The sequence below is a fragment of the Thunnus thynnus genome, chromosome 18 (genome assembly GCF_963924715.1).
Source record: "Thunnus thynnus chromosome 18, fThuThy2.1, whole genome shotgun sequence".
NCBI lineage: Eukaryota > Metazoa > Chordata > Actinopteri > Scombriformes > Scombridae > Thunnus > Thunnus thynnus.
In genome coordinates this window covers 25,791,038-25,802,911 of record NC_089534.1, presented here as the reverse complement: position 1 = coordinate 25,802,911, position 11,874 = coordinate 25,791,038, and the positions used below count along the sequence as shown (strand labels likewise).

Below are 11,874 nucleotides of genomic sequence, written 5' to 3'. Positions count from 1 at the left end.
GCAGAAAATGAAAAAGCAGTCTTCCATAAGCGCAAACATGTAGGTGACAAATTATCAGAATAAAAGACCTCTTGGACATCCTAGCTTTGCCATCTCAGCTGGCTAACTGTTACAAAAATGGAGAAACAAAAAAAAATGCAAATATGTCGGACTGAGATCACCTGGGTCAAAATATTATCCTGAATCCTTTTTTGAACAAAGCTTTTCACTGTAATTTTTGACTGATATCACCCAGCACATTACAATACAGCCCAGTCCTGGCACTGACAGCCAAACCAAAATGTTCTTGGACGTACATCTGCAAGGATTTTGGATAGAATTTGAGCCCAGGCTTGCATACTGTATACATTTCTCTTGTAGCAAGGGGCTGAACACCACCGATCAGACCAGCCAGAAATAGAACCATAGTGAGTTGATGATGTAAGGGAATGTCTCAGTTTCAATTTATTAGAAGACTTATGCTTTTGAATGCTCTGAATATTTTAAATGTAAACTCTTTTTCTACTGCCTGCTATGTTGAAGCTATAAATAGTATGCATATGTTCAATCTTTTTTACTTGACAGAACAAAAAAAAATTCACAATTTTCATTAAAAAAAGCTTTTGTCTATGAAACACGTGTGAGTGACTTTTGTTGTTTTTTTCATTGTCTGTTAAATTTCAGTAGTAAATTTCCACCAACAAGCTATGACCATACAGCATAGTATAGCTATGAACTGATCTTCAGAAGCCAAGAGCACCAGGTTGTTATCTTGAGATCGCAATCATTATTATTTCATTATGTTGAGATATCAGACTGTGCTTCTTTAGATCACAGTGCAATTATCAAGAGATTACATGTAAAAGTTTATTTTTGACAACATCACGCAACATTAAAGCTGCAACATTTTTATGGATTAACATCAATGCACTGTGCATGTAATAGGAAATAGTTTGTGGCCAAAGATGAGCAGTATGGTATGTCAGAACTTTAGAGGTAGTGAAACTACATTCTTCACCTTTTTTAAGTGTGAAAAGGCATCTGATCAATGAGGAAATGTCTAAGCCTTGGCTTTTTTCACAGCAGACATTTTGACTTGTCATAGTAGGAAAAACACAGGTGTTACTAATAACATTAACGATGGCTCTGTTCAATTTAAGTGTCCCAGTAAACCATGACAGTGTGACAGTGAGCCACCATGTGCAATACCAAGACCCTGAAACTGAAGCAGCTAAATGGAATTCAGCCATCATTCATTTTATCAACGCCAGTCACCAATGCTAACCAGCTAAAGGTAGGAGCTGAAGGAACATCCTTCTTACCTGTATTCATCCAAAAAAAGGGGGACATTCTGCACATTTACAGGTCTATATTTATATTCTGGGACACTACTGGAATATCACTGCATGATTTATAATAATAAAACTCCTTATTTATCTTATACTAACCCTAAAATATACTATATTTATGTGTGTGTGTGTGTGTGTGTGTGTGTATACACTACATTTTTTCAGCGATGCTGTTTAATGATGTGAGTCTCAAGGTCAACTTGTACGTTATGGGGCTTATGTATGGTTTCTGTTGATTCTCTGTTGGCTTTGTGTGCAGCAGTGGGCTCTTGTATTTGTTTTTCACACCAGTTAAGGCAATCACTGGATTGCCAGTATGTGTGCGTGTTTTACAGCATCTGCCCCTCTGCTGCTGATTTCATTAGAGACCAGTCTATTGTAGTAAACCTGACAGTCTGGTCAAAGTTTAGACTTACAAGCACTGAAGAAATCACATCTGACCAATGCATCATTTTTTACTGTAAACAAGAGGCTGAATGTGCAACCGCTATCATTACCTAATCACATATCACAAAGAAATAAAGTTTGACATTTCAAGATAATTGAATAAAGAGTGAAAGACTGATGACTGAAAGAAAAAACTAGCACCAACAGCTGCCCTCGACTTCCCCATTCAACAAATTACATCCATCTAAGTGTCCTTGGACACATTGATTAACTGCTGCAGTGTTAGAGCTTTTTGACAAATGGAAAAAAACTGTAGTTTTATTGGGCTGCTTCCATGTGCAAAAGTGTGAAATGGTCAACGTGGGAAGTTGGATGGTGCTGAGGTTGTTTGCACTCAGCAAAGCTTCCCTGCAGTAATCAAGGTTAAAGACATGTACAGGAGTCAGACTGGGTAAGGATAACACATGCTAATATGCTAACACTGCTGGGTAATAAACATGAAAATTAAAGATTTGTTCCACTTATTATTATCATATGCAGTTATTAGACTCTCATTCATGTATCCATAACAAAATATGATGAACATTAGAAAGTGTAGTCTTCCAGCACAAGTATCAGTGTTGCCAGGTGAAAACCTTTGAACTCCAATCTGTTGAAATGTCTGTGTACGGAAGCCCATTTCTGCCAGGAAAAATAGAGATGAAAAGTTAGACATGATGAAGATAAAATCTGAAAAAAGTCAAAATGATGAAATTTCAAATTCAGAATTTTGAGATTTTAAGTTAGAATCATGATCCTATGTCAAAAATATAAGATAGTAAGTCTCAATTTTGACATACTGGGCTCTATTTTGTTGCAGGAACTAGCAATTTCCTGAGGTGCACTGAGGTTATTTCTTCAACAGCACTGGATTAGTTTGGTGTGCCGTTGTCATGGATTTGCACGGACCAGATTGACAGCACAGCAAGCACAATATTTTGGCCACTTCATTTGGTCAAGATAAACCCATATAAACCTCTCTGAAATTACACAAATCTCTTTATTCATGCTTTGCTCGTCTGTTGTGATTAATTATTCTGCATAGTTTTACTGCAGTGTAAATCAGGAGGTTTGTTACATACTGAAAGCAGTTCACACAGTGCCACATTAACCTTGTCTGTGCATGTAAAATGTTCCTACAGGCAGGTGACAAATGGAGGGAACAATCTGGATGAATGTGTGGAATAACATAATAAATTCAGATGCTTCTACAGAGCACAAAAGGTCACTGAATGGTTCGCCAAGGAGCAATGAATCTGTACTGGAGGTACTAAGACACTTTATGTCAGGTTTTCCTTTATTTTCACACATCTACATGTCCATGCAGTCAGTGTGCTTTGGTATTTTTGACCCATAGTCACGCAGAAAGAAGAATGACATTCTCACATCTGTTTCTAAATTTATTACACTACAGGAAAGCTCATCGGTACTAATTACAAAAGCCAATCAGATAATGAAAATAGTCCATCTGGCACAGTGAGGGGGAGGTGATAAAAGCAGTAACAGGCAAGCAAGAGGAGTGAGAGGACTGCTGGCAGAGAGAGAGAGAAGAGACAGAGATAGCAGCTGAATTCTTCTCAATCTGACACTTTTTTCCCCCTCCAAACTCCTTCTCACCCTCTCTGGCTTGCATCTCTCAAGAAATGAAATATTCATGGAAGCCCTGGATTTTATCTGCCGCTTATCATCCTGCCAGCCTCCTGCTCTGCTACTACGGGTGTGATCGCTACTACGACAGCAGTGAGGCCACCGCGGCAGCCTGCATCACTACCGTCACTACCAACACCTGCACTGCAAGTTCACACTGTTTATTTGAGGGGTTCCTGCATGGATGCAAGGGCGATCTCAAGATCCAGCCGCCCTCCCTTTCCTCCCTTCCACCCACACAGGAAGACAAGAAGAAGAAGAGCAAAATGGTTAAATGGAAAATGAGGGAGTGGGGGTGTCTGTTTGGGGTGTCTCAGAGAAATGAGAAGAGAGGGGGGAGATAAGGGAGAAATAACTGTGGAGAGGAAGGAATAGATGAATGGAGGTAAAGGGAGATACAGTGCAGCATGGTGCACTGGGAGTACCACATAATATGCCATTATATGCCTGTGATATCTCCTAATAGCCAGTTTCCATTTAGGAAATCTCATAAAATCAGAGCAGCTCTGATTTTCCCACAGAGTGCAAATATGGAAAAATATTCTATCACTGGAGAAGGAAAAAAAAGCACATGCTCCATTTTCAAGCCATGTAAAATAAATTCAGACATTTGCTTTCATTTACGCTGGTGACGCTGAAGCTGCATGCTGTGAGCCTGAGCAGTCTTTAAACTTCAAAGAAAGAGCAATTGCTCCCCCTAGAGGCTCCTCTGCACTCAACTGTTTGATATTTCATTTTTAGTCAGTGCACATACTGCCATTGTAGTTGACTTTCTTAGTAATAATCTTATCTCTACTATTATATTATATAATAATTATAATATAGCAATAATTACAATGTTAAATGTAAATACACATGAAAATAAAGTTTAAATGTGTGAATGACCCTGGCAGAAGAGACGACATCATGGCCAAGTTTATGTACATAATTACAACATCCAACACTGAACTGTTTGTTTGGAGTGAAACGTGGAACCCCTGTGATGAAAAAAGAAAGTCTTTAGTCAGAAAGATTTACCAAGTGTGTTCATATCAATATATCCCCAAATCAATCATCATTAAGTGCATTTTCCATATAAGAAAACTGACTTGTAAAATTCAGAGCGAGAAGTCTGATTTCATGTTCTTATAAACACATGTAACTCAAATATCTTGTCATTTTTATCTGACACAGCTGTTTGCACAAAATGCAAACTACCAACTGTGTCTTGCTTTTGAAAGTTGTATTACAGCATAATGTTTAGACTTTAGAACAAAATGCATTAAATAAGTTATAAAACTTGTCTGTTCAGCAATTATAATATGGCAATAATAATAATTTAATATATTGTATTATGTACTAACAATTCCTAAAAGACCTGTACATGTTTGAGGGACTTGAGAACATGTGAGTGAAAGTCTCGTTTTTACACACTTTAATAGAATAGAACACTTAACTGCCCACCAAGGTGGAAAATTGTCTTATGGCCATGTGGCTGATCATTAAAGCATTAAATCACATCACATAACAACAACACGGATAGTGTGAATACAAGGAATATTATATAAGGAAAAAGACAAAGAAAGAAAAGAAAAATTGAGAAAAGTCAAAATTAATAGATATAAAATACCGTACAATGTACAAAATTTAAGACAACACCTGAAAAGAGAGAGGAATAAAATTTGAGTCTTTAAGAATTGAGCAAGCCAACTGTCTGTGAGATAAATGTTGCTTTATACGGTCTTTGTATCCCGTAGCGACTATCAGAGCTTGAATCTAGAGAACAGAAGGTGTGAAGGTTCCTCCGGCTGGCTCTGTGGCTTTAGATGACCCTCGCCAGCTTGCTGCTGTATCTACTGCTACAATACTATGCAGTGTACAGTCCCAAACTGTATGACAGAACATTTTCAATGGCAGATTTATGGACAACTTTGAAAATTTGGTTTGTAAATTCCTTATAAACGGAATCAACATTCACAGAGAAACAAAGGATACTGTGTAGGAATATACTTTAAGTTATCCACAGCCTGAACTGGTTGATCATTGATTATGACAGGGTGAATGACAGTCTTTGGAAGGAGCATAATGACTCATACATCACATGTAGGTGTGCGCCTTTTAGAAATCAACATTGATGAAAAGAGCAACACCTTTACATAAATAGATGACGTGTGAATCCAAGTCTGATGTTTGTCACTACACACATACAGTATAGACTAGTATATAGGCTCTATGATGTATCTATGATGGTCAACTATCCAAACCTACAGGACTATGGATCGATGTAGCCCAGTGGCATATTGATATTTAACCATATTTTATGCCTTTAGAACAGCAGCAGTTCTCCTCGGTACACTTGCACACAGTTTTTCAGGTACTTGGCAGGTCGGTTGTTCCTGCATCTTGGAGAAGTTGCCACAGTTCCTCTGTGGATTTAGGCGTCTCAGCTGTGTCTGTCTCTTCATGTAATCCCAGACTGACTCCATAATGTTGAGATAAGGACTCTGTGGGGGCCAAACCACCTGTTGCAGGACCCCCTGTTCTTCTTCTTGATGAAGCTCTTTATGACTCTGGTTGTATATTTGGGGTCATTGTCATGCTGCAGAATACATTTGGGACTCATCAGACGCCCCCTTGATGGCGTTGCATTAATGATAATAATCTACACATCTGAAGTGCCTAAAACTTTTGCGCAGTACTGTATATATACAGTATTTTTGGTGGAACTTGTTGATAGCTGTCCATGGTAATGATGATAACATACATGTATGTTGGTGTATGTGAATGGAAAAATATAAAGCATATGAATGGAGATAAATACATTTTTAATGCTTGTTGTCTTACATGTCCTAGATATTTTTGATCAATTATTGCCTCTGTGCTCTAACTCTTTGGAATTAATGTAATTTGTTTGCGTTTTCACAGTTTGTCATTGTCAGTATTTCCTAGATGCAGTTATATATGGAGGGGTCAAAGGTCAGAATTACCCAGGAGCAGCTTTACTGTGAAGGTAAGTGAACAGCTCAATAAGATCACATTAACTCAGAATTGTCTGACTGATGCAGGGGACATACCTGCCATTGTGCACTCTGCTGCTTCTGCAGTTATGAAACTCATTTATGCTGTTTACATAGTTAGCCACAAGAGGGCAGTGTACACTGTGGCAAAGAGTCACTCAAGACTTGAAGAATATCACTCAACTGTAGTGTATAAGCGTCATTATATTGCCTGATGCTGATTATTACAGTAAATCAGGCCTTAGAATCTAATGTAATTGGTTTGACAGTTAAGCTGTTATTATTGTTAGTGACAATAAGACACAATACAATACATCCCAAGCCTACTTCTATACTAAAGATTACTGATTTAAACTTTATAACCACTTATAATGAATTTATAAAACTATTACTTAAAAACTAATATTACTTAAAGACATGAAATCATCAGATAATAAAGCTGAAATAAAAGAATCTAGCTTGAGATCAGGTAATTCCATTTAAAAGGTGATAACTAGTTTTAATGAATCAATACAAATGTGGTCATTAAGGTTTTAATGAGTGAAACCAGCTGTATAATATCTAAAGATAAGTGGTTACTGGATCATTTACTGTGATTTCAAGATGTGAGAAGAGATGTGATGTAGTTTGGATTGGAAACTTTATAGATGAATATCATGAGAAGATTATTGATGAGCAGGGTTTAGCTACTGAAGAAATACTGGAGCCCCACTACAGCACAGCAATAAATTACATAAAGGGCACTAAGGTCCTGCATTACAACCACATCTTGAGGCCCTGTCTTGTAAAGGGGCCCTTTCCCACAGTCTTTGACTTAAGACCTTTATTATTTTAGTTTACATGGTGCATTGTCCTACATAGATGTGTTTAATTAAATAATGACATGCTAGATGAGACACAACAAACCAGGGGCAGGTAGTATTCTGGTTTCTGGTGCTCTGGGCAAAGTATAATGAAAGTCTGTGCAGTCTGCTGTGGGCACTTTGCATGAGGGGTACATACTGAACAGACAGAGAGAGGAGCAGGTGGTCAAAAAGAACATACGGTTCATTATTTTTACTCATGGCCCCCTAATCCAGCCACGAGACAGAAAGAAGAAAACTAAAAAAAAGATCCTTTGCTCCAGTTAATGATTTTTTATTCCTAGCCTTCAACTGCTTTTGACTTTAAGGCGTTCATTTGTAAAGAACAAGTCTACTTTGATGATTTGCAGAGTATGCTTTGATGATTGAGAAACAAAAATCTTTCTTCAGAAAGTCTCTTACATGAAAAATACAAGAGTTGCAACATTCTCCTCTGACTCCAACAAAATGTCACATCTGATACATTTAAGACAGAGAATATAACTTGTTTCTGGAGTCAAAATGTTTAATCCACAAATTACTGACTGATTACTATAATCTACCATGAAGTATCTTGTCAAAAATAATTGTTTTTACCCCAACCTGACTGAGGCATCTCAAGCTTGGGTGAAGTGTGTTAGGCCGTTACGCTACACTTCTCCCAGGAAGTTATCGACAGCAAAATCGATTTTGGTATGTGGACTGTTTATGGAAGATGGCTCTAAGGTCTAGGCTCTAGGATGGCAGAGAGACTGAGATATGTCAGCAACTATTGGATGGATTGCTATCAATTTTTTTGAAGACATTCATGGTCCCCAGAGGATGAATCCTACTGACTTTGGTGATACTCTCACTTTTCCTCTAATGCCACTATGAGGCTGACATTTGTGGTTCAGAGTGAAATATCTCACTCAACTGTTAAAGGGATTGCCACAACAAGAGGTCACTTACGCTGTGATATACAGATGTATATCATTTCGTTTTTCAGCTTTACCACCACCTTACCACAGTGCTGCCATGGTGGTAAAAGAGGGGGCTGCACCAAATATCTGTAGACACTAGGTGGCAGCAGACATGGATATAGAAACATAGATACCACACTGTCCGCTCATGTATGTTGCAACTATGTGTCCGCGCATCCGCCATATTGGGGCAGTAAAGATCCACTGGTAAACAAATATTTGTATTGAGAGATGCAGACTTCACTACAAAATGGACTGTAACTCACTTAATTCATAACTGATTTTCACAAAATTTGGTCTGTTATAAACATGAGAAATTGAACATGATACTGGTTAGTTGTTGAAATTAAATTCAGTTACAGGGGATGGATCTAATCAGCTCTCTGCCAAAACAATGACCCACTGAGCCACAACTTCCTCTGGGACATGCAGGCTCCAATCTATGAATAGGCAACATCAAGTGTAAATCATTTAGAATTTGATTTTGTGAGTTTCTCCAAAAATGTAGATTTCTATATCTATTATATTGTTATAAAGCCGCCTGATTGCTTGCTCTTGTATTAATAATTAATTCAATTTATCAATAAAATAAACAAGCCTATTTTTGTTCCTCAGACTCCAGTTAAAAGTAGAACATCTAGTGAGTTCATCCATTCACCCCAAGACACATATGATAACTCCACTAATGCAGGCTGGACAGCTGCCATTATACAAACAATGTCACAAATATTGTAAATCTCAAATATTTTACTTTCATCTTCATTAATTCACTTTAGACACTGACACATACAATACAATACTATGATATAACAATACAATACAGTACTATAATACAATAACATGATACTAATATAATCATAAAATACATTCATATAATAATACAATACTACATACAATGTAGTGTGTCAAGTGTTTGAGATCAATGTTCAGATATACAGTGCAGTCATATGTAAACATAAAATTGGGCTAGGTGAGAATCAAAGTAGTTCCCCGTCTTGGACAAACTCAGTTCCTCTCCATCTCACACTTTTTAGCAAAATGTGATCAGCTTTTGTTTTAATGATTAATATCCTTGAAACAGTATATTTTTACAGATCTTCCTTCTCAAGCTACCACTTTGCAATTACAGAGTGTGAAGTTTGGCAATGTGGTACTGCTTCAACTTGTGGAAGTTGCTGACAACTAATGACAGTGATGCAATGCAAAAGTGATGATTGTCAATGTTGTTCTGAGTTCCAATAATATGGTCACCAAGACTGAACACATCCTCTGAACCTACATAGGCGTTGATGAGCTGTTGATGAGATGTTTGTGGTTTGATGAATCTAATGCTCTGCTGAGTGGATCACCCTGACAATACCTACAGATGCAATCATCAGGCCTCCATTGTTCTTCAAGGTCAACAGGTGGTAACATTCAGAAAATTATGCCAGTGTTGCCCCGAGAAACCCCACAGTGGACCATTAGACAGCGGAAAATGCTCTGGAACTGAACCAAACTCAAGTTGTTGTTCCACTCACCCACTGTAATTTGCACATTAAGTGACATTAGAGTTCTGTATTCTATCATCTAATAAAATTTTTCCCTTACCCCTTGTCTTACTTATAACATAGCATTGTGTATTCAAAATGTAATTGCTACCTGATGCCCTGATGGACAGGAGCTGTAAATGGTCCTGGCTGAAGCGCTATGTGCAGACATAACACTGTGACTGAAGCAGCTCTGGAATCATCAAGGTTAGGGTGTTGATGTTAATGATGAAGCCAGTCACGGATAAGTACCTTTAAAAAATACTGAAAATGAATTAAATTAAAATAGTAAAAACTGGCAATATTATAAATACTCCTATCACCATTACCTCAGCCTAAGTGCCCCATTTCACTATGAGAGTATCATGTAAACAGAACACATTTTGCTGTCACATGAGAGGACAGAAATTACATTTGCTCTCACTGAAAACTGCAGTGATGCCGAATTCAGCTTTGTTAATTGTTACATCTAATGGATGCAGCTTACTTTAAATGTAATAAATCAAATTTCCACATCACTTGTTTTCAATGAGAGGGTGTGGTGTTTATCCCCTTCACATTTGATAGTCTATTTACATTATACGACATGGAGCAATTAGATTAAAATATTTTAATGTGAAAATGTCATTGTGAGTATAACTATGTATAGGAAAAAAAAATTATGCTACTGCAAAGGTTTATATTCATGTGTATTCTTGGATGGGTTCATGTATGCTGGGTTGTATTAAGAGTATAATGTTTTCTCTGTGTTTCACTTCTGTGTACCTGCATTCCTCCTCAGCCCGTTTTACCCTCCACACCTGCCCTGCATCATGTCCGGTAGCCCTGCCCTGCTCCCTTGGTCTTCCCAGCCAATCAACTCCCAGCTTGCTGTTGTGTCCATTTCCTCATTAGTTCAGTTTATATTTTAGCTCTGAGCCCTTGAGTTTGCTCTGTTCCATTCAGCCTGTTCAGTCATGCCCTGTATTCAGTTTTTTGCTCAGCTCAGCCAGCTTTTTGTTTTTTGCCCACACATCCAAGAATACAGAACTTATTCTTCAGCCCTGCTTTTGCCTTCGGTCTCTGCACTTGGGTCTACCTGCTCCACTATTCATAACAAGTCTGGAACATCAAACAAACTTCATAGAACTGAACATCAAACAGCAAAAACTTTTAAAGAGTAAGTAATAAGTACAGCTTAAGGGAGATGAGACCAGAGTCAAAATGTCTGTACAGTTATATAAATATGCATTTTTTAAATAATAAATTTGCTGATATTGTAAATGAAAATTCAGCAGTATATATCTAAAGCTTGGTCAGATCCCCAAAGACATGCTATATGGTGAGCTTGCTACTGGTACCAGACCTGCTGGAGGGCCTGTTCTCCATTACAAGGATGTTTGCAAACAAGACCTGAAGGTATGCAACATCAACCCAGCAGGCTGGGAATCTGTAGCTGCAGACAGCAACAGATGGAGGCTCACCATCAAATCAGGCATCCAGAAGAGCGAGAAAAGGAGAAAGGACCTGTGGGAAGAAAGAGAGTGCAGACAACAAAAGGCAAAATCAGCACCCACAGAGTCAGCTGCGCACTACGCCTGCAGAAACTACAACAGAGACTGCCACTCAAGAACTGGGCTGTTCAGCCACAGCAGGCACTGCAACTCAACCACAGACTAATCCTTGGTGCATACTCCATTGTCTTGTGAGACAGAAGAAAGCCAGTGATGCATTTTTTTTAGTGGACTCAGTACATAATCATTAAAGTATCATGGGCCAATCAATGCATTTATGAACAGTTGTTTGATATTTGATATGAAATATGAATCTTTACTGTCATAAATTTTTAAAAGGAGAATCCTTACCATCTATTTTAGATTCCTGCAGGGGTTATTAGGGGCATTTACCTTACTGAAGTAAAAAACCTGAGCAGTATAGTGGTGTCCGATAATTCATTGCCAACAGAATCATGTACTCAAAGTATGTTGCACAAGTGCTGTGGATAAGAAAATACAGGATCATCACTTGCCTCACCAGCTTGTTGAAGTTCTGCATTCAAAACGTATGTAACAGTTAACATTTTATTGGTTAAATGTAGTTTAAATATCATCAGATAAAGTCTTCAACTGTTTCCTACTGTTGGAGGAAAATCTCTGTTAACATAT

General features: G+C 37.9%; 1 long non-coding RNA gene across 1 annotated transcript; it reads left to right on the top strand.

Moving 5' to 3' along the window:
• The first annotated feature begins 1,084 nt into the window (after positions 1-1,084).
• LOC137169390 (uncharacterized) lies at positions 1,085-11,322 on the top strand. The gene is made up of 3 exons (XR_010924453.1): positions 1,085-1,273; positions 6,320-6,390; positions 10,512-11,322. It is a non-coding gene; the product is annotated as an uncharacterized lncRNA (long non-coding RNA).
• The last annotated feature ends 552 nt before the right edge of the window (positions 11,323-11,874 follow it).